This window comes from Odocoileus virginianus, chromosome 3, assembly GCF_023699985.2.
Source record: "Odocoileus virginianus isolate 20LAN1187 ecotype Illinois chromosome 3, Ovbor_1.2, whole genome shotgun sequence".
Taxonomy (NCBI): Eukaryota; Metazoa; Chordata; class Mammalia; order Artiodactyla; family Cervidae; genus Odocoileus; species Odocoileus virginianus.
Window position 1 is genome coordinate 76,745,733 of NC_069676.1, and position 22,287 is coordinate 76,768,019.

Genomic DNA, 22,287 nt, shown 5'->3' on the forward strand with positions numbered 1-22,287 from the left:
TAGGAGATGAAAACATGAGACACTTGCCTAAAAACCTTCGAGAGGAAAGGTTTTCAAAATGCAAACTACTCAAGAAAAATCACTCCTTTCTTGATTCCTTACAATGCCTATAATTTTTGTATGCATTAATCAAGGGGAATAAAGTGAGTGCTTTGGAAGAAATGGCACTGTCTATAATGCTACTTAGATTCTCTAAATTCCTTGTTTTTGTTGTAGACATCTACTAGTTCAAATGTCAATCCATGCTATATAACACTTAACCCAGTTGGTGACAATATCTGGAAAATTATCCCAGACTTCCATTGAGACACATCTGCCTCATTATTTGCAGAACCACAATGTATTTCATAGGTTGATAGATGTCATATTTCCTATGGGAGATATTAGTTATAAAAGCCAGTTTTTGTGGTTTTCCTTGGTGGCTCAGATGGTAAAAAAATCTTCCTGCAATGCAGAAGACCTGGGTTCAATTCCTGGGTCTGAAAGATCCCCTGGAGGAGGGAATGGCAACCAAGGCCAGTATTCTCGCCTGGAGAATCCCATGGATAGAGGACCCTGGCGGGTTACAGTCCATGGGGTTGCAAGGAGTTGGACACAACTGAGCAATTAACACACGCACACACCTCCCCCATAGTGTTTCATTTTAGCCTACTTATTGAAGTGAAGTGTCTCTATTGCTAATAAGGGTTCAGAAGTGTGGAAAATTTACTGGAACTCCAAAAGCACTGTCCTGAGATCTAGGAGAAATTGACTGGTTCTTTCTAGCTTCCTACCCCTAACTTGTATGTGACCTTGGGGAAGCTCTTGGATCTTCCTAAATTTCCCATGCCCTGTCTCTGATTTGATTAGAAAGCCTTAGGTTATTTTTAGCATCAAGATTCTATGACATCATGGTTCCATCTCTATGAGTGTTCTCTTGAGAACAAAGTAGAATCAATATTTTCAGGGGAACACAAGTACAGAATAATATGTTGCATTGCCAAGTTCTCCCCCTCCCAGGTTATGACACCTTCTGTTACTTTTGACTGGGCTCTACCCTCCTTCTTCGGTCCAGTAACAGGGCTGCCGTCTGGGAACTGACACTCGGGCTCCAGGTCCTCCCCGGGAACAGCCCCAGCAAGGCACTTTACCGTGGGCTTCTCAGTCTACATGGGTGAGTCTCTTTGAGAACATCTTAAAGAAATATTCCCTCATCACTGTGGACAAAGGGGTTTTTATTGTTGGGGTATCCCATTATTCTCAAGCTCAGGGATTCCTCCTTTACTGTTTCCCTTCCCTCTAATTCCTTTTCCACCATCGGCTCCTCTTTCATGGCTGCATCTTTCTTCCTACAGTGTTGCGGGATAGGTCAGCAGCTGCAGGAGAACTTGATTAGTGCCTCGCCTCTGAGCAGATGCATTTCCCTGACAGCATCGATCCTGGGTGCTTTGGCTTTGCAGGCAGCTCCACAGAGGAGGAGCTTGGACTGCAAAGGAGGTGGACTATTGTCTGTTCAAGGTGAGTATGGGGCAGGCGACTAATTCGTTTCTCTTTGCTCAGCTGTGAATTTTGCTTAAATAAGACCTGCTTGAGAATTTTTATTTAAAATCCACTGCCTGGCTGAGACCTTGTGATGGCAAGATTCAAAGACAATTTTTTATTGCTGTTATTAGTCCTTTGAAAGAAGGAAAATTTGATGCTTAATATTTAAACAGTTTCTATTTTGCTGAATTCTTTGATATCTGAATGTGAACTGGGTAACCATTTAATGTCCATTTCTAGAGACTTTTCCAGATATTGAAAGCCCTACAGGAATTTATTTGTAATGCTCTTGCATGAAAAGTTGCCATTCATTTCTTGCCATGGTGGCCATTGCCAGAAGATATGTTCATTAGGGATGAAATAAAGAAATATTTTATATTTTGATGCATTTCAATTTGTCCACAGTGCTAGTCTGTTTTTGAGGATAGGAATCTTGAAATCCTTTCATCTTGAAAATGTTATTGCTCCTCTAGATTTTGGAAAAATTTAATAGTATTTAGCACAGGGAAATTATCTGTGGGCAAACAGGATAACTCCAAGCATTTTTATTCCCTTTTATTTTTAATTTTTTTATTCCTTTTTATTTTTTCCCTTGATTTTTGTTTTGAGGTTCAGGAGTCATTGAAAAAAACTGGCACAAATGTGCCTGGGTGTAGATCTGACTAAGGGCTCACTTTTTCCATGCATTTTAAGGACATCCCCACCTTTAGGGAACCTGTGCCTCCCTTAGCCAAAATTCCAGCTTCACAAAACCCTTAGCCAAAATTCCAACTCCACAAAAGCATCACATGACATTTCAAAGGCATATTCTACTACTTGTATAAAGCTGAACTACAGTTATTGAATAACCCAAAATAATCTATTCAACTTATTCTTTTCATGGTATCTGTAATTCCTACAAGTTTGTATCATATAAATATAAGAAAATGTATTCACAAGCTTCCAGGGGAGTAGAGTACTGACCGTTAGGTACAACACCAAAATGTGGTATTATGAGAGGAAGCCAAAAACGGCTGTGGTTTCAAATTAGCAACTTCATCCATGAGTGTTAATTGTGAATTAAACTGTAGATAAAAACTACCACCACAGCAACCTTCTTCCAAAACTTGTGTCCATTTCCGTGGACAAAGAGACAGCCTATATATGGTAGAAAGGCCAAGGGGCTTTGGTATCTAGTCTTGGGTCCTTCATGTCCTTTGTCAGATGACCATCACCAAATCTTTCTGCCAGTTGGCCACAGCTTCCTTAGGTATAAGGTGGGGATAGATAATTCCAGATCAAAGGAGACTATATGAAACATTCCCCAAACTATAAAGTCATATTCACATACTTTTCATTTATTATTGGAGATGTGTTAGTAATACTTGCTTCACTCAGAGCCATTTTCTCTAGAAACTGCCCAATTGCCCATATGGTAACCCTTCCTAAGGAGGTAGGCATAGCAATCACATTTGTGCCTCCCTTCCTGGTGACACTGGTGGACACCTGATCAAGGACATGAACGGTGGTGACGAATCAGATCTCTCAAAATTAAAGAGACTCGAAAGTGTCCTTAGATGGCAATCTGGGATCATTACAAACTGGGATCTATGGTGACCATTTTCAGCCATGAGCATGCCGATGCATAGGCAGAGAATGCTGGAGAATGAAGTAGACATACAGAAAGAAACAAAAACAGTAAATTGCATGCTCACAGGGGTGACAAAGGAAGTACCTGATCTCATTCTTAATCCAGCATATGGGCTGAACTTTGATTTTTTTTCCCCCAGGATGACCATAAGATGGCCCATTTTAATGTCACAAAAGATTCCCCTTGAGTGGCTTTCTCTTCCTGACATCGAGTAGAACTTTAGCTAAGACATTAACATTGTAATTGAAAGGTCATTACCAAGAATACCAAAAAATTTGAAGATTTTATTGTACCAAAAGCAAAAGTTTCCAGCTGTCCTTTGTAGCTACCAAGATGAAACTCTTTCCAGATATGTCTTTCCAGCTATAAAATGCAGACTGCAACATGGAAGATTCAAGAACAGGTTCAATTTGCAGCACATAAATTTACTAACTAGATTTGAAAATGTAATTTAACAATATGAAGTGTAACCCTCCAAATGAATTCTCTCCCTTTTAGTCCTCCCTAAATGAAACTTCAGAATTCACAGACGGCACCACAGGATAATAAAAATAGCATAAATTTTGAAGGTAGTCTCAGATGGAAGTTCTGGCTCCTCTATAAATTTGGTTTAGTTACTTAACTAAATATTTTAAATTTAAATAAATAAATAATTTATAGGATCTATAAATTTGGTTAAGTTATTTAACTTCTCTTAGCCTCAGTTTCTTCATCTATACATTAAGAATAACAATATTTCCCTTTCAGTCTGTTGTAAGGAATAAATGAGATAATTTATAGGAAGAGTAAATATTAGTTACTCAACAAATGTTTGTCTCCTTCTTCCCCTCACTCACCATGTAACTCCTATTTTTTTTTAATAACAAACCACATAATATAACTCCAAATTAATAATCTGAGTGTGGAAACTAGAAGGAAAATAAGCTCTTTTTGATTTCTTGGTCCAGTCAGCTAGAAAGTTTCTTACATTATTTTTAAAAAGAAAAAACATGTAGGGCTTAAAATCAGACTTTAAGCAGAAGGGATTTTAATTCAGACATGCATATTTCGGTCAACAAATTAGTTTTTCCGTGTAGTAACATATGATGCTAATACATGTCCAAGACAGTGTGTGCATGTGTCTACATGTACTAGCAGGACCCAGCCAACAGAGTGGTTTAGTTCATTGCATAAACCCAAGATCGACTTGTTAAGCATATCTGCTCATTTGCATGAAGAAAGCTAGAAAGCTTCACCCACTGGGCACACTGCTTCAATATTCAGTAATAAAATCTATTAAGCCCATAAGTCATTATTTAGCTTAGGAGAGGAATATTCTTGACAAGGAAGTCCTGTGAGAAATGTAGTACATGATATCATAGGAAATGATTTCTAGGGGATGGTGATGAGTCTAACCAAATCATTTCAGATCACTCCAGCCCAGTCAGTCCATGGAACACAGTAGAAAACCATATGCATTCATAAAAATGTCTGATTCTGCATGTAATAGATACAGCAAATAATATCCTAGAAACCAGACTTCGGTGACTATGATCAGTTTACAGTCTAAGGTTTAAATTGCATGTTTTCAAAGGAGAAGCACAAAAAGAGAGCAGGAGGACCATGCACTACTAGTTTCATACGTGAATAATTATTCCTTAAGTAACCTGACAAGAAAACATTCAAGAATCACAAATACTTTTCTAAAGGTACTGTCTCTAGCCTCTCTCCATCCATCTATGTCTAGTCTTGGTGCCAGGCCCAAATAACCTGAAAGTGGATAGAAAATACAGAAAAATATTTATATTGTAAAAGAAAAGCTTTATTAAATGTGAGTTACAATATCAGCTATATCCTAATATTCTAATTATATTCTTATGTTAATATTCTTTTGTGGTTGTGGAAAACCATACTTTCATAAAGAATAGGAACAAAGCACTTCTATTTATATTATTATTCCTACTCTGTGTTCATTATATGCTAATTCAACATCCAAAGGAGAGGTATCAACAATGACAAATCAAGTTTAAACAGGTTATTTAAATTGGGAAATTTGATAGCATACCAAAATTAATAAATCATAATCCTCTAGTCCATAGTTTTTTTTTTTTACCAGTCTCTGACTATTTAAAGTCAATTTAGAAAAGTTTTCAAGCAACTACTCTAAACCTAACTCCCTTTTCCATTTGCTATCTGATTAGTGTTTAAATAAGTTTATGATATAAGAGCATCAGGACTCTCTAAAAGAGCACTCCCCCTCCAACCCCCCCAAACCCCTCACTAATTTAGGTTAAAAACAAAGTAATGGCAGCAAAAGTGTCTTTAAGTTTTGCAATAATCCTTCCAGTACTTTTGCATCCCAAAAGGCTCCAGATGTGACCAGCCACTGCAAAATGGTAAGTTGTTTATCAGCATTCTACGCTGGGAACTGGCACCTGTAATTTTACTCTTATTTTGCATCAGCATTATTAAAACACCTAAAAAATGACCAAGTGAAGGTTTTGTGTAATCACACAGATACCTTCAGGGTGAGATGCCCTGTTGGCTGTCTGCGTCCAGAAGGTGTGCCGGCTCTAGCCAGCAGCTTCCTTCTCTGTCGTCTGGATAGCCGCTCTGAGCCTCCTTGGATAGGGAGTTTGTGCTGGTAGCTGGAGCTGGAAAATAATGGTGAAATGTGGTTCTGGCAGCCTTGAAAGAATCGATTGTTGATCACTTTTGATAATGCAAATACTCACAATCCTTCTCTTTCATTCATTTTTTTTTCTTTCTCTCTTTCCCCTTACTTGCTGTTAATAGTCCTTTGTAGCTAAAAAAAGAGGCCCCTTATCCACCTCAATCCAGGGTGAAGATTTAAGAAATAAACATAGGTGAATCATGTGATGACAATTAACCACTTTGTTGAGCCAGAGATCCCACTTCACCCTTACCTTCTCTTTTTAACCTCGGGGCTCTGTTACATCTTGCCTACAGTTTTCCTAGCTGCCTGCTTCAGCCTGCTCCCATCTTACCAGTGGTTTAGAAACATGACAAACTACCTTTTGCTTGCTGGCACTTTAACAATGCAGATTCTTGGAACTTAACTTCTGCTTAACTGCCGATTCCTGACCCCGTGTGGCAACAGGCTGTGATTTGGTACTGCTGTACAGTCAACCCAGACTTGAAGTTTGCTTTCCAAAAGTTTCTTTTTTTGAGCCTATGAAATGATTTCCCACTCAGATGCTTCAAAATGGATCATTTTTAAAAGTCCTCTTTGGCAAGATCTTCACATACATGTTAAAGGGAGATAAAACGAGTGGGGAAACCGAGGAGCAGAGGGTTTAAGGGACTCACCTGGGATTGCAGAGTGAGTTATCACCAAGCCGAAGTTGGGACTCAATGCTCCTGACAGTTGATGGTCAGCATAATATATTTGATTATAGTACTTCTGGAATTAAAGCTCCACAAAATTCTCCTTTCTTGGGCTTTGAATAGTTTTGTTTCAGCTTCTCATTCATGGTTGTATTGATACATTAAAATAACCCTAAGACCAAGGACAGTCTAGATAAGGTCATGCAGGAACATCTAATTGCTACTCCCTGAGGCAAAGACTGCTAAGAGTAGCCAGCAAAAACCTCCTGCTATCATTATTTCAGAGTTAGTTGTTAAAGTATCTGTAGTGTCAGTGATGGTCAAAATGTCTGTATCTATTCAAATAACTTACTGTAAAACAAATCTTACATCCAGTGGTTCACCCATTGATCAATGTTAGGAAAGTCTCTCATCAACTATACAATACTGTGAAGTGTGTAGGTGTGTGGGGAGGACAAGGAGATATGGAGTGGTTACATACTGCTTTAATGGATATAAGATCTCATGCATGGCCTTTCAGGTGAGGGTGACCATGGTGTCCCAATGAGGGCTAACTCAGGACGCAATAATGTTTATAACTTATGGAGTCCATCATTAAGCATGCCTCACCTTAACAGAGTTTGGGGGTTTGACCCCAGTCATATGCATGTGACTTCATCTTGAAAAGCTACTTTTCAAAATTGGGAAAACTTCCATCATCAGAGGTCTCAAGGTAAATTCTTTAAAGGATAATAGAGTATTTTCTAGTAATGTTAGTTATTTTAAAGGAATAAGGTGAGACTTTCAAGACCTGGAGCCAAAAGATCCTTCTGATTTGGGGGCAGATGCCAAGACCCTGCCTTCTCCATCATAAGCCCTCAGTAGAGGAGAGTCCCTTGAGAGCAAAGAGAGGTCTAGAGAGGACCAGGATCTCCCCCTGAATCAATCAGAAGCCCTTGGAGGAGTCCTAGAACCACCTGTCTCTAATTAATCTCCTCTCCTCTATTCCCTCAGCACTTACACACTCATAATTATATTTATGCTTGTAATTGTATTATATTACAGTTCAAATCTCCTTACAATAAATATCACCATAATGAATACTTCACTATTATAAAAAATTCTCAGCCTGAGCCAGCAACTTATTCAAGCATATTCACTACCATAAAATTCTAGTGAAATAAAAGAATTTGGATGCTATGTCAATTCAGTTATAATGGAATTTGACTTTGTAACTATAACTTTGTCATATGAAAGTACTTGGGCTCTTTTACTGGATCACAAGGTTCTTAACAAAATAGTCCCCAACACAAAGTTCCAGACATAGTAGACATTTAAGAAACACTAGAATGAGTGCACAATTTACAATAGAATGTGAAAGCCATTATTGGTTATATAGTGGATTGATTAGACTGATTTCCCTGGTCTACAGCAATGGTGCTGCTAGAATGGCTGAACTGAAATTAGCATGGCCTTCATTTTTCATCACCATTTTTATCACTATTTGAAGGAATTGAGTGTGAAACTGTAGCTGGTCATATAAAATCTTTTAGGCTTTTTTTTCATCCTTGATGCCTCCTTCAAAAAGTAACCAACTTATTTTCATCCAATAAGAGAAGGGCTAGTTGTGTCACCATAATGCTGTTTACAGTGGCATTAACTGGCTGGTAATCATCTGGCCTGGGATAGTTATATTTCCCTAAATTTGTGATCATACTATTGACATACACCCTTTATTACTAGTGGAAAACAATTCTACTTGAATATGGTTGGTCTATAGTATTATTTTTATATGCAAACCACAGTATATTTTGTCTATTCTTTCAAATATCTACATTTGAAAAAGGTAGTGCCATAGTGCATACACTGAAAATAAAAAAATTTAAATGTGAAAAGATTAATAAGAGAAGCAAAAAACACATTTTAAATGTGAGTGGGATCACTAAAACAAGGGAGCAACATGAGTACCTATACTTCTACCTGACAAGAAAAGACAATATTAGAAGGTAATGGAATTGCGGAGAGCTTGAGTGTCACACTCTGGAAGGATATTCTTCTGGGTATATGCTGTGCATACTCATGAAGAAACGAATTAAACATGTAGGTTCTATGTATTTCACAATCATTTCTTTTATCACTGGAAGTGGAAGAGACATCTAAATAAAAAGGAATATGCTTGTAATTCATATTAATGACTTACATTAATATGCAAAATAAAGTGACCTGAAGAGCAGAACACAGCAAACAGAATTCTAGACTTTATTTTTTTTTTGCACCAGCAACTTATTTAAAGGTAAATAGCTGTTAAGGAAAAATTTCATTTCTCCATTAGGTATATGTATTTGGAAAAATAAGAATCACTTGGTCTAGTGATGATAGTTGTACAACCTTGAGAATATACTAATAACCATGAAATTGTGTACTTGAAATGATTCATTTTATGGAATGTGAACTATATCTAAAAGAGAGTGAATCACCAAGTCTTTTAGGTCTTCCGGGTCCCACTGTGCCTGGATATTCACTGGTTCCCCGGTTTGCCAGGGAGGGAGGTCTGGCTGATTCTGAGAGTAGCCTTGTGTTTTAAAAATCAATCAACCCATAAACGAACAAACAAGGGGATAAACTTGTCATTTGTTTGAGTTCAAATGTGTGTTATATTCGGACTCTTGGCATTGTGCCTAAAAACCAACCCGTTTCCTGAGCTGTATAGGCAGATATCACTGTTAAGTCTGTGGCATGAGTTCAAGCCAACAGTGAACTGGCTGAGGCCGCCAGGATTCCAGCGAACGACATCCTACTAAAAAACCACCTAGTTCTGAATGTGAAATCGAGCCAAGTGGGCATCTGATTCTGATAGACACATTTTATAGATGGCAGTTGGAGCCAGTAAACCCTACCCTCTAATCATCATGACCAGAATCACTAGTCTTTCTTTTAATCAGACATTTATTCAGAAAGGTTTCATGTATTCATATAATACTATTTATGAAACAGGAAATATCTGTGAACAAACTCTGCCAGAGAAGAGAAACCTATTGTATTACTTTAACGTGTGTAACATTAGAGAAAGTAGATTGCACTGCAAATAAAGCTGCTCTAAATGCTTGACAGGTATCTGCAGAGGTTAACTAGTCAAATCCTCAAGAACACTGCAAGGTAGGTCTAATGATCCCCATTTAACAGATGAGTAAACAGGAGCTCCTGGAAGTTTAATTTATCTAAGCATAAACAGCTAGTAAATGATAGGGCTAGAATGCAAAATAAGAGCCTCTTTTCACCACACACTCTATACTCTATACTCCTTGCACTACGAGAAATTATCTTCCCAACAACTGAAAGCAATTCATGTTGGGAGAGGTATTCAGTACTGCTTAATTAATAATGGCCCACAGGTTGTTGAAAATCAAAAATAATTCAATAGGATGGAATCATAAATCTAGGAAAGATAAATAATTTCAGGCCATACCCTATAGGTTTTGATAAAGACGATGGTAATCTTGAGAGGATGGAAGACTCTGGAGGTTAACATTAAAATTAAAATCTTGAATTGCTGAAGGAATTATTGGATTATTAAATACAAGTTATGCTTTCTGTACTAGTCTTCGTTTACACATGTTTATACTCTAGCCTTTTACTAACCTGGTATCCAATATCCATCCCAAAAGGAGGAGCTAAGATACCCCAAGATCTCTAAGAAGAGGGATTATGGGAACAAGAAGTAAAACATAACCTCAGGAAGCAGTTCAAATCCCAGCTGTCCTACTTAATAACTATATGGCTTAGGCAAGTTGCATGGCTTTTCTGAACCTCTGCTTCCTGATCAGTAAAATGGGGATGATGGTACTACTGGTATATAGTTCATAGAACTATTTTGAGTATTAAGTCACTAAATGCAAAAATCACATTTGGCACATAGCAAGTGTTCAACGTTATTTAGTTTTTATTTCTAACAGTTTTTTGTTGACAAGTTAAAATCTGCCATCTATCAAAAGTATTTTCTTTTTCTACATGCTCAAATCTCTTACTAGATTCAAACTTTTTTGTTATATTGCTGTCATTAGAGAAGCTATTATCTTTCAAAAAAAGAAATAAATGATCATGCAAACTCATTCTTCAACATTTTTGTAGGATTTGGGGATTTTGTAGATTAGTTAGGAAATAACACTAAAATTAGATTACAACTACTAACATTATTATTGTAGTTGGTGATTTTCCTCAAAGTTGAAAATTTTATAATAATTTATTTAAGGACATCATCATCTGGGCTCTAATATTCCTCCAGATTCATATCCCTGACAAAAAAAGAAAGCTACCAGGAGTTTCAGATAAATAATAAATGGGACTAGGACCTTAAAGATATTTGAGCAATACTATCTTCAAAGTTCTCAGGAATTAAAGGATGTGCATTGGAACAAAACCAGTATGGTTAGGAGGTGGGCTATTTGCATTGCTTAAGTGTCTCCTCACTCCCCAGACCACCTGTTCTAGAGCCCACATCAGCCATGGGAGTTTCCCAGCCCCGCACAGCCCTTTGTACACAATTCAAACAGCAGTTATCATATCTATGCTTTGGTTTGGTTTATATTTCATCCAATGGGTCTTTTCCCTAAAGAACTGAAATTGAAGAAGGAGGTGGGAGGGGGGACCGGGATGGGGAATACATGTAAATCCATGGCTAATTCATTTCAATGTATGACAAAAACCACTGCAATGTTGTAAAGTAATTAGCCTCCAACTAATAAAAATAAATGGAAAAAAAAAAGAATTGAAATTGAAATATGCAGCTTGCCTGCTCAAAATCTCTCCCACTAACTTCAGGCAAAAGGACCAAACAAACTCCTCAGTGTGGCATGACAAGTTGTGTACGATCAGACACGCTTCATTCTCCAGCTTCACCTTTTCCCTCTGTTCCCCTCCTCACTCTTTGTACTGTACACTGCAAACACACTGCACTGTCTCAGCCTGGGGCGGAGTGTGTTATTTCTCCCCTCTGGGTCTCGGGTCTGTTGTTTCTTTACTGGAAAACTGTCTCTACCCTCCGCTTCCTCCATAGCACTTTCCCTGCAAAGCTTCCTTGGACTTTCCTTTCTCAAGAAGGGGTGGGGTGACTCTAGAAAGTATTCCCCTAACAACCAATACATCCCTCAATATCACACTTGGCACTTTTGAGTTGAAATGTGTGTTTTCTTGTACTTTCCTACTAGACAGTAAGCTCTTTGAGGGGAGGTACTGGTCTTGCTCATTGCTGTAAGCTCCAGCTTCTGGCCCATTGCCTGGCGAATAAAAAGACTCATAGTAACTATCTATTAAAGAGATGAATCTGAATCTGTATGATAAAACTCAACAAATATTACCTTTAAAATAATAGAGGGTAGGTAACAAATGAAGAAAACACTATCTTCTGGCCTGCTGCTGCGAGAATTCCTTTGTAGGAAGAGGCTTGCTCCACTGTGAACACTGATAAGCCTGCGGGTGTAAGAGGAAGGCTTATGCTGGGGTCCAGGCTTTGTGCCTCCTAAAGGAAAGGGGAGCAGGCAGGTGCAAGACCAAGGGCTTCTTGGAGGAAGGGGTCAAAGAAGATTCCAACAGTCTGCCCACCTACAAAGGGACTTTGAAGGAAAATGCACAAATGGGGGCTTTATTAAGTTGTTTCCTCTGTGGTGTGTGATTAAAAACTCTTTCCTCCATCTACACTACTAATTCTTCATTAGGTCTACTTTGATAATGCTTTTGTGTAAAAAGTTTTGTGATTTGGGAAGCTCAAAGACGACAAGGGGAACATTTATTATACATGTTTTTTAAAGTATACATCTTCCTGCATCTTTCTTTGCACTTTTAAACAAGTTGGGCTTCTAAGAGCCTATAATGTGAAGGTACGGGTAACCCTGAATTGTCTGTAGATCTGTCTTTCTTGAGAGAGAGGGTTCGCAAAGATTAGCCTACTCACTTGGTTACATCTTGAGGAGATAAACCAATCCCAGCCTATCACATAAGCATACATAATTCAAGATTACTTTGAAAGAGTTTACTTTCCTGCGTGTGACTACGCAAGTTTGGAGAAAGTTGAGAAGTCTGTTGAAATGGCTATGCATAAAGCAGTTTTAAGAGACCCAGGGAGGAGGGGTGGGGTTTGGAAGACTGAGTATTACATTACAGTAATACATTGTAGCGGGGGGAAGGGCAGAAAATAAAAGAAGGTCTACTGTGGTGTGGGTCTAAGTGGCATGCCAGAGAGACTTGGGCAGAGATGCACTGCTGAATAAAAAGGGTGTTTATGAGAGTGTATCTTGTGCAGAGTAAAACCTTCCTTGATCTTCCTTCTAAAAACTTTAGTAAATTTTACAAGACTGACTACTGTTTTGGTTTTAAATAGATTATAGCCCTGGTGCTTCAGCTGGTAAAGAATCTGTCTGCAATACAGTAGACCTGGGTTTCATCCCTGGGTCGGAAAGATCCCCTGGAGAAGGGAATGGCAGACCACTCCAGTATTCTTGTCTGGAAAATCCCATGGACAGAGGAACTAGGGGGCGGGATATAATCCATGGGGTCACAAAGAGTTGGACATGAATGAGCAACTTTCAGTTTAGCTCACACCATCAGTATTTATAAATGACTTGAGAGTGACAGTCAGGACTACACAGAAAGCTTTGTTAGTGGACAACTATAACAATTTACACAATTCTTTTTGCTTCTCAGAAGGCTTACTGCTCAAAATTTCCCACTTTTCAACGATCCTTAAGGCTTTTTTTTTTTTTTTTTTGCAAGAACTTTGATCATCATCACCCAGACTTTGCACTGAGGCAGTTTCAGAATCAGAACTGTTCTTCCTTACCCATCTAATGCAGCACAGCTGGGTGGTAGCTAGCACAGATTTGACATTGGGGTCCCTTTTGGCAGAAGAGTTGTGTGGTCTAGGATGCTACTCTTGAAGAGGAAAATGATGTTGAATACTATGGCCTGACCTGGAGTCTATTGGTCATGTTCCTGCCATATTTTCCTTAGCTTTTTCATACTCCAAATCCCTGTGGAAGAAAGAAAGTAGACACTAATATGTTAGACATTTACAAGTCAGCTATCAGGATAAACACTTCATATGAGTTAACCTCAGGCCCACATATTTCCAAAAGTATCCATCAAGGAGACAAGAAACTTTATCTGATTATGGGTCATTTAGAGCATTGCCTGATTCTACAGCATTCCAGCCATAAAGATTTGTAGGCAGATTATTTGAGGCATGAAGACTGATTTTTGTGTAGGGTGTTTAAACAACCGTATTGATTTAGACACATCCTGGAGGACCCAGTTCAAGTTTGCACCAGGCCCAGAGATTCACAGGATGGGTTACTTTTTTTTTTTTTTAATTAAGACTTTCTAATTGACAGTTACAGACTCTGTATCTTAAGAGTCATCTTGAAACCCACCCACAGGATTTTAATCTATTCATCATGGTATCCTTCTCCCCTGGAGAAGGAAATGGCAACCCACTTCAGTATTCTTGCCTGGGAAATCCCATGAACAATGGAGCCTGACAGGCTACAGTCCATGGGGTCACAAGAGTTGGACATGACTTAAGAGAGTAAACCACCACCAGCAAGGTATCTAGGGAGCAGAAAAAGATTCCCAGAACAGCACCTCCCCCTGCTTCATTTGGAACCCTGTAGTTTAGGATGGGGGAAGGATAATCTAGAGATTTTTTTTTTGTCTTCTTGAGTCAGAAGAAATGAGTGAGGGTGATTCTGACTGCAATGAATTATCTAGATCCAAAGCCAAATAGGTTCAAATTCAAAACATCCCCAAACCCTAAGTTAGTAAACAGATCGCAGGAGGTGAGGCCATACTCTGGCCCTCTGTGGCTGCTAATTGTATTGGTACCACTTAGGGACAAGGTGATACTCCCACTTATATAATATCAAATGCGGTTTAGAAGCAACTGAGATTTAGATTCAAGGCATATCTAGGAATGTTGGAAAATCTTTTACCTTTCAAGGAATGAAAAGATTATACAAGGGTTAAAAGGCTTATTATAAGTGGGAAAATAGCATTAAAATATTGGTCAGTGTTAGAACCAGGTGGACATTTACTGAGGACAAAACTAAAAGTATAAATAGCTTTGTAGCTCATTACCATTTGGGGCTCGTAGTGTTCAAAATAGTTTTAATTCTTAAAGAGAAGGAACATTATGAATCCAAGATAAAAATAAGATATGATGTATTAAAATAGTGGTTTAATGAAAGCTTATTTGCCTTTGCTTTAAAATCTTAAAGCACATAGTAGCCTTACCTTGAATAAACATAGTTATTAACCTTCAGCTGTAAAGTGACTTTCAATAATCAGAAGAGGTATAATATCAAAGAACATTTTCTAATACAAATAACAATGTTTAGAGAGACTACATATAAGGTGAGACTTCTTCACTGAAACTGGCCAAAGGAAACTGCAAATTAAGAATTTACCAAAAATAGAGTGGTAATTTACCAAAATAGATGCTAATTCTTGTCTGACTCTTGCGACCCCATGGACTGTAGCTTGCCAGGCTCCTCTGTCCATGGGATTTTCCAGGCAAGAATACTGGAGTGGGTTGCCATTTCCTTCTCCAGGAGATCTTTCTGACCCAGGATTCAAACCTGGGTCTCCTGTATTGCAGGCAGATTCTTTACCGACTAAGCTATGAGGGAAGCCCCCAAATAGAGTAGGAATCCATTTTATTAGAAGTAAAGCAAAAGAAGGGTTCAGCCACCCAAAGGTCACACACCAGTGATTTAATTGGAAAGATTTTTCCTTACAAAAAGGATTAGTTCCAATTAATGGAAAATTCAAATTATGGTTATGAATATAAACACTAACAAAATGCTATCATTCTATAGCATATTACTCGCACGGCACCTATCCTATAAGACATTTTGTAAGAGACAAAGGTTCATTAATTTTCCTAATTCTCAGTTTTATAGATGAAGAAACTGAAGCATAAAGCATTTAGAAGACAAGCCACTGAAAGTTTCCAGAAAAACTGAAAAAAAATTCCTTTTGTTCATGGTACTCCCCCAAGGGACGAAAATTAAAAACAAGCCCTAAGTAGCACAAAAAAATGAAAAAGGGAAAGTTTTATAAGGGTCTATAGCAGCAATCCAGAAGAGAGGTGAACTTGAAAGTGAGAAATAAATATTTACAAATCGCGAAGACTTCAATTCCCTCCTCTCTGGCCCTTCTAATAAGGTAGGGACCCAAGGCACTGCCTTTGTATCAAGGAAAAGCTCCTTGATACAAAGCTCTTAGGTTTGTACCTCCTGACAACCTCTTTTTAGCACTTGTCAGACATTTAACATCCTTGAGCGGGCACAGTTCATGCCATTGTTGACACCACCAGCCACAATATGACCTGGAAAAATGGGGCTTCTCTATGGAGATGTATCCTCAAGTCATAGGGCCAGCGCAACCCCTGACCTGCTGAACTGGGACTGAGATGTCAATTAGTAGAAGCCCACAGCCCAGCAGGTAGGGGCAAAACCTGTCTGACCAAGCAGCAGAGAAAGACACCTACTGAGACTCTCTATGAAAACCCAGCAGCCATGGTTGTGATTGCCCCAGGCTGCTGTGTGCGTCTCTGCGTGTGTGTGAGAGAGAGAGAACAGAAATTGAAAACCCAAGGGATCTTTGTTGCTGCTACCTGCCTGCCCTCCAGAGGACCTTCTGTAGTTAGTTACCCAACAGAGCCTAGGGCAGGAGTCGAGCACCGAAAGACACGGAGAGGAAGGAGGGGCCAGGTCACGGAGGGCACGCGCTGCTCTCCATGCTAAAGGGCTCAGATTTCATCCAGAGGGCATTTGGAAACCAGTGAAAATTTTTAGCTCAGAAATGCACTTGACAACGATCCCTCCTGCCGGCTGTTACACAGAGTGAAGTAAGCAAGTGCTGCCTTGTTCATCACTGTGTCTAGGGCACAGTATCTAGGGCAAAATAACTCCGTGGGTGCTCAATATGTTATCTGTTGACTGGATGAGTGAATGAATGAATGAATGAATGATTTTAGTGGGGAGAAGCAAGAAGGGCCTGGCAAAGAACTTACTTTGTTGAAGGTTGCCAACAGTGTCTAAATCATAAGACAAATGAGATTTCTTAATGTACAAGGGGGAGGGGGTACACTGTCTACTTTGTAGGATTGATGATGCCTTTTGGATGCTTTCATTATGGTAGAGGAAGCAGAAACAAAGACGATTAAGTAAACTATTAACAAATTGTGGTTGGTATCATGAGAGAAACCAAGGGCTAAGAGAGAAAAGAACAAAGGGGACCTACTCTAAAGGATATGATTGAAGAAAATCTCCCTATGAACGTGGTCTCTAAGCTGAGCCCCAAAGGAAGAGACAAAACGGACTATGGGAAAAATCAAGGAAAGAGCTTTACAGAAAGAGAAATAGTTTATGTAATGGCTCAGAGGCAGGAAGGAATTAGTTTTGTTCCCAGAATGGCAAGAAGTGGCTAGAGGGACTAGAGCTGAGAGCCTGAAAGAGGAATAACTGAGGCAGAGGCTGGGTCCCCCAGGGCTGGGCGATCAGGCGCTGACCGCTTCATCCCGCCAACCCCTTTCCCTGGCCCAGCAGGACGCGTGAAATGAACCGGAGAGGTGGTGGGGCAGACAGGCAACTGGAAGAATGAGGGGAATGTCAGACCCGTTTTATTCTAGGTCTTCCCCAAAGGGATCATCACATTCTAGAAACACTCCAAAAGGAAAGGAGAGATTTATTAACGATAAGAGACTTCAGCTCTGTCAAAGGAGATGCTTGGGAAACCAGATTCCTGGGCAACCAGTCTTTCCCCAAAGGAAAATTATCATTTACCTGCCTCTTGGAATGAGAGGCTTTTGGTGTTTTGTTTTTCCTTCAATATTTTAAGTAACGCCAAAGTAAAGCTGACGAGGGGAGAAACGTGAAAGAAAGAACCACGGAGGAGATGAAGCGGACTGTGCGGGCGGTGGGGCGGCGCGATCAGCAGAGGGAGGACGCCTCTCCTGGGCCCTGCGCAGGGCTCTCCTCCTCCTCCCCTTGAGGGGCTCTGGCCTGGCCGGGGCAGGCTTCCAACAGAGCAGACCCGAGGGAAGAGCACTGTTCACCTCCTTTCCTGCCTGAACACGGCGCACTACTACCGGGCAGCTTTCTCCTGAACAAGCTATACCTGCATAGAAGTTCCCCTGACGGTGCGGGAAATGGCCCTTTCTTTTACTCTCTTGGATAATTCTCAAAGTTCTCCAGATTTTTGCCTGCAGCCCCATAGTTCCACAAGTTGTCTAGGGAGAAACATTTTGTAGCTGAAAGCAGATGGGATCCCAGTAGTAGGGGGAGAAAGTGTGTATCCCACATGAACTGGCAAAGTCTGAGAGATGAAGACTGGTTGTATCTTGGGTACCTCTGATTGATGGGTGGGGCTTCTCCTTCCTGGGGCTCCTTCATGCTCAGCGTAATAAGTGTGGGGTAAACCCCAGATCCACCATTTACACTACATCAGTTCAGTTCAGTCGCTCAGTTGTGTCCGACTCTTTGCAACCCCATGGACTGCAGCATGCCAGGCTTCCCTGTCCTTCACCGACTCCTGGAACTTGCTCAAACTCATGTCCAGCAAGTTGGTGATGCCATCCAACCATCTCTTTACAGTACATGACATTGAGCAAATTACTTAGGTGTGTCAAAAAATAAGTTTTCTATAGCTCTGTGTTTTTCTAAGATTGGCAACCATTAATGGGTAATGAAATCAATTTATAGGTCCAACAAATATGTTTCAAAATAGTAATAGAACAGAGTATAAGTATTTTCCATGAAGCTTGTTTTTGATGTGTGTGATGTGTATGTGATGGGGGTGCATGTGTATGTATATGTGGGGAGTGGGGCATACACACTCCTGTGTTTACCGGTTGCAATGTTAGATGCATTGCTTGTTGTATGCGGTGATCAAAGAAGTTTGAAAAATACTGATAACTTATTTTCCAACTCCTATTCCTACTCAGAAGCAGGAAAAAAGGTGGAAATTGTACATTCAACACTACTCAGCATTTTTCCATTTCCGGTTTGAAGAGGTTTCATGTCTATTCTCCCCTTCCCTTTTATTTCTTCTCTCACGCATGTTCCACGCTGCTTCCTTAGGCTGTGAGCCTCCATCCCAGTGCATGGTTTCGATGGAATTAGAGCTAGAGAGACGAACTGACCAACAATAAATCCCTAACTTACCAAGCTGGGGAAAGACAGTAGAAAATGCTTTTAAAATAACATTCCCCACTACATGTAGAATTAATTCAGGCTCAGTTCCTTTATCTATTAAGTGTGGTAAAGATCAGATAAGTTTAACATTTAAATGCCTATCACATTTTAGGTACTGGATAAACATGAAGGTGTTCCCTCTTCAGGCACTTATTTGCTGAGAGAGTTTCTCTAAGCCAGCCCTTGTCCTCCGGGAACTTAGGCTGTGATATGGATGCTATGGTACATAGAGACAGCGAAACGAAAACAAATCAATACATCAATGGAGTGGAAGGTATTTATATCATACTCAGGTCAAGTGCATTTTATGGCCCATGGCCAAAGGTCTAAGATACCTCAACTGATGAATCCCCCAGGAAACTAGTTTCAACATGCCTAGCTTTAAAGATAAACAAATACTGAATTACAACCGCATGGACACAGACAACCCTAAGCAAACATGAGAGTGGTGAGATGTCCGGACCTGAGCCCTCTGTCTGCCTGCCCTGCTCCCTCATTCAGAGTCTGGTGACACTCTTCTCACTGAGCATGTGGTTGCCCATATGCTCCTTTCACAACCCAATCTTCAACCACCCTCAGAAGATTCTGATAGCATGTAACATAATTGACACTCTAGCCTATTCTCACTGAAATGTTTCTGTGGAAATATATACACAAACACACACTCACACATATTTTTCGCCTAAAGCAATTTCCAACAGAATCAAGGGACCTGAAGAAACCTTTAATTTAGCCCCCGAGTGTGGCACAGCAGGTAAGGAACAGAAAGGGGAACAGGGCCTACACAGTCTGGCCTGCCATCCTCTGCTAAAGACCCTCTGACCTGGCCCCGAAGCAAATGAAGTAGAGCAAGATGCCTCCACCTTCCAAGAATGGAAGCTTACTCACTTCTTGTTCAGTCACTAAGTCATGTCTGACTCTGCGACCCCAAAGACGGCAGCATACTTGGCTCCTCTGTCTTTCACTGCCTCCTGGAGTTTGCTCCACTGAATCAGTGATGCTATTTAACCACCTCATCCTCTGCTGCACTCTTATCCTCCTGACCTCAACCTTTCCCAGCATCGGGATCTTTTCCAATGAGTCAGCTCTTCTCATCAGGTGGCCAAAGTATTGGAACATCAGCTTCAGCATCAGTCCTTCCAATGAGTATTCAGAGTTGATTTCTTTAGGATTGACTGGATGGATCTCCTTGAAGAGCAATGGACTCTCAACAGGCTTCACCAGCATCAGAGTTCAAAAATATCAATTCTTCAGTGCTCAGCTTTCTTTATGATCCAACTCTTACGTCCATACATGACTACTGGAAAAACCATAGCTTTCACTATATGGACCTTTGTCAGAAAAGTGATGTCTTTGCTTTTTAATATGCTCTTGACTGCAGTCATAAAATTAAAAGATGCTTGCTCCTTGGAAGAAAAGCTATGACCAACCTAGACTGGGTATTAAAAAGCAAAGACACCACTTTACCAATAAAGGTCCATATAGTCAAAGCTATGGTTTTTCTGTAGTCATGTACAGATGTGAGAGTTGGACCATACAGAAGGCTGAGCACTGAAGAATTGATACTTTCAAACTATGGTGATGGAGAAGACTCTTGAGAGTCCCTTGGATAGCAAGGGGATCAAAACAGTCAATCCTAAAGGAAATCAACCCTGAATATTCACTAGAGGGACACAAGCTGAAGCTGAAGCTTCAATACTTTGGCCACCTAATGTGAAGAGCTGGCTTATTGAAAAAGACTCTGATGCTGGGAAAGATTGAGGGCAGGAGAAGAAGGGGACAGCAGAGGATGAGATGGTTGGATGGCATAGTTGACTCAATGGACATGAGTTTGAGCAAACTCTGGGAGATAGTGAAGGACTGCAGCCTGCTGTGCTGAAGTCCATGGGTCACAAAGAGACACGACTGAACGACTGAACCACAGCTTTGTCACAGCTTTTCTTCCAAGGAACAAGCATCTTTTAATTTCATGGCTGCAGTCACTGTCTGCAGTGATTTTCTACTACTCACCTAATAGAAACTAAAAGGCCTCAAACACCCCCCACCCCAGGTCTGCCCCCAACTTTACTGCTATGATGATCACGATTCTCCAGAGGAAAAACAGAACCAAAGAAGGAGGGTGGGAGGGAGAGAGTGAATTGAGGTTTATTTTAAACAGTTGGTTCACAGGATTATGAAAGCTGGCAAGTCCAAAATCTGTAGGGTGGTTCGGCAAGCTAGAGATCCAGAAAATAGCTGATGCTACAGTTGAAGGCTGTCTGTTGGCAGAATTCCTTCTTATTCAGGGAGGTCAGTCTTTTGTTCCATTTAAGCCTTCAACTAATTGGATGAAGCCCACCCACATTATGGAGGGCGACCTGCTTTACTCAATGTCCAGTAATTTAAATATAAATTTCAGGAGGACTTCCCTGGCAGTTCAGTGGTTAAGACTCCACACTTCCACTGCAGGGGGTGTGGGTATGGGTTCCCCCCCTGGTTGGGGAACTAAGATCTCACCTGTTGCACAGGATGGCCAAAAAAAAAAGAATTTCACCCAGTAATTTACACCCTCACAGAAATATCCAGAATAATGTTTGACCCACCCACCTGGTGATCTAGCCAAGTTTACAGGTAAAATTAACCATGACAACTGCGAAGGCCAGAGTGAGCCTTCCGCAACACACCAACTTTAATCCAACTGTTTTTCAACTCAGGCACTCTTTAAAAATTCCCAGATTCAAAATGCTTTATTCTAGCACATTTTAAGTTATTCAAGAGTTTAAAGATTGCTGATGGTTATAATTCCTTCTCCCTATTTGACACAGAAACATTGTAAAATATTAGAGGGCAAGATGCTTTCATATATACATACAGTTCTCAGATTTTTTGGTTTCAGGATCTTTTTATACTCTTAAAAATTAAGAATGTAAAAGAGGTTTATGTAGGTAGTATCTCTAGATACTATGCTTTAAAGAAATATATGCATCACATTAGAAATAAAGATGAGATAGTTAAATATATATTTATGAGTTTCATTCAAAATAATAAGGCGAACAAATGTTAGCATAATATATTTTTAATTAAAAAATAGTTGTTTTTCAACATAAAATAATTGGTGAGAAATGTATCGCTCATTTACATCTCTGCATTTCTCTTTAATGCCTGGCTTAATAGAATACGGTAGGATTCTCATACCTATGTCTGCATTTAACCTGTGCTATGCTGTTTTAATTAAAAGGTATGAAGATAATCTAGCCTCATATGCATATGTAGCTGAAAAAGGGAAGACATGCCCAGGACTCCTTGGACCACACTTTGAGAATCACTTGCTTCAGAGAAGCACCCTTGCTGTGAGTCAGAGGTCCCAGGTCCTGCTCTGCCAGTAACCAGCTGTGCAACCAGAAGCAAGTCACTAAACCATTCTGAACTGAAGCTTCTTTATGTAAACAAGGAAAAGAATAAACGTATTGTCGAACATCGATTATGTGCCAGGCACAATTCATTTAACTGAATCTTCACAACAACTTACCATGTAAGCAGTGGTGTGGTGGTAAATGCTTAACTATGGGGGAGGAATCACTCCAAGGTGCTCACGTGGATGTGACT

At 39.9% G+C, this 22,287-nt stretch overlaps 1 long non-coding RNA gene across 1 annotated transcript; it reads left to right on the plus strand.

Moving 5' to 3' along the window:
* Window positions 1-927: 927 nt before the first annotated feature.
* Window positions 928-22,160, plus strand: LOC110133855 (uncharacterized). The gene is made up of 3 exons (XR_002312893.2): window positions 928-1,153; window positions 1,335-1,497; window positions 21,920-22,160. It is a non-coding gene; the product is annotated as an uncharacterized lncRNA (long non-coding RNA).
* Window positions 22,161-22,287: the final 127 nt, after the last annotated feature.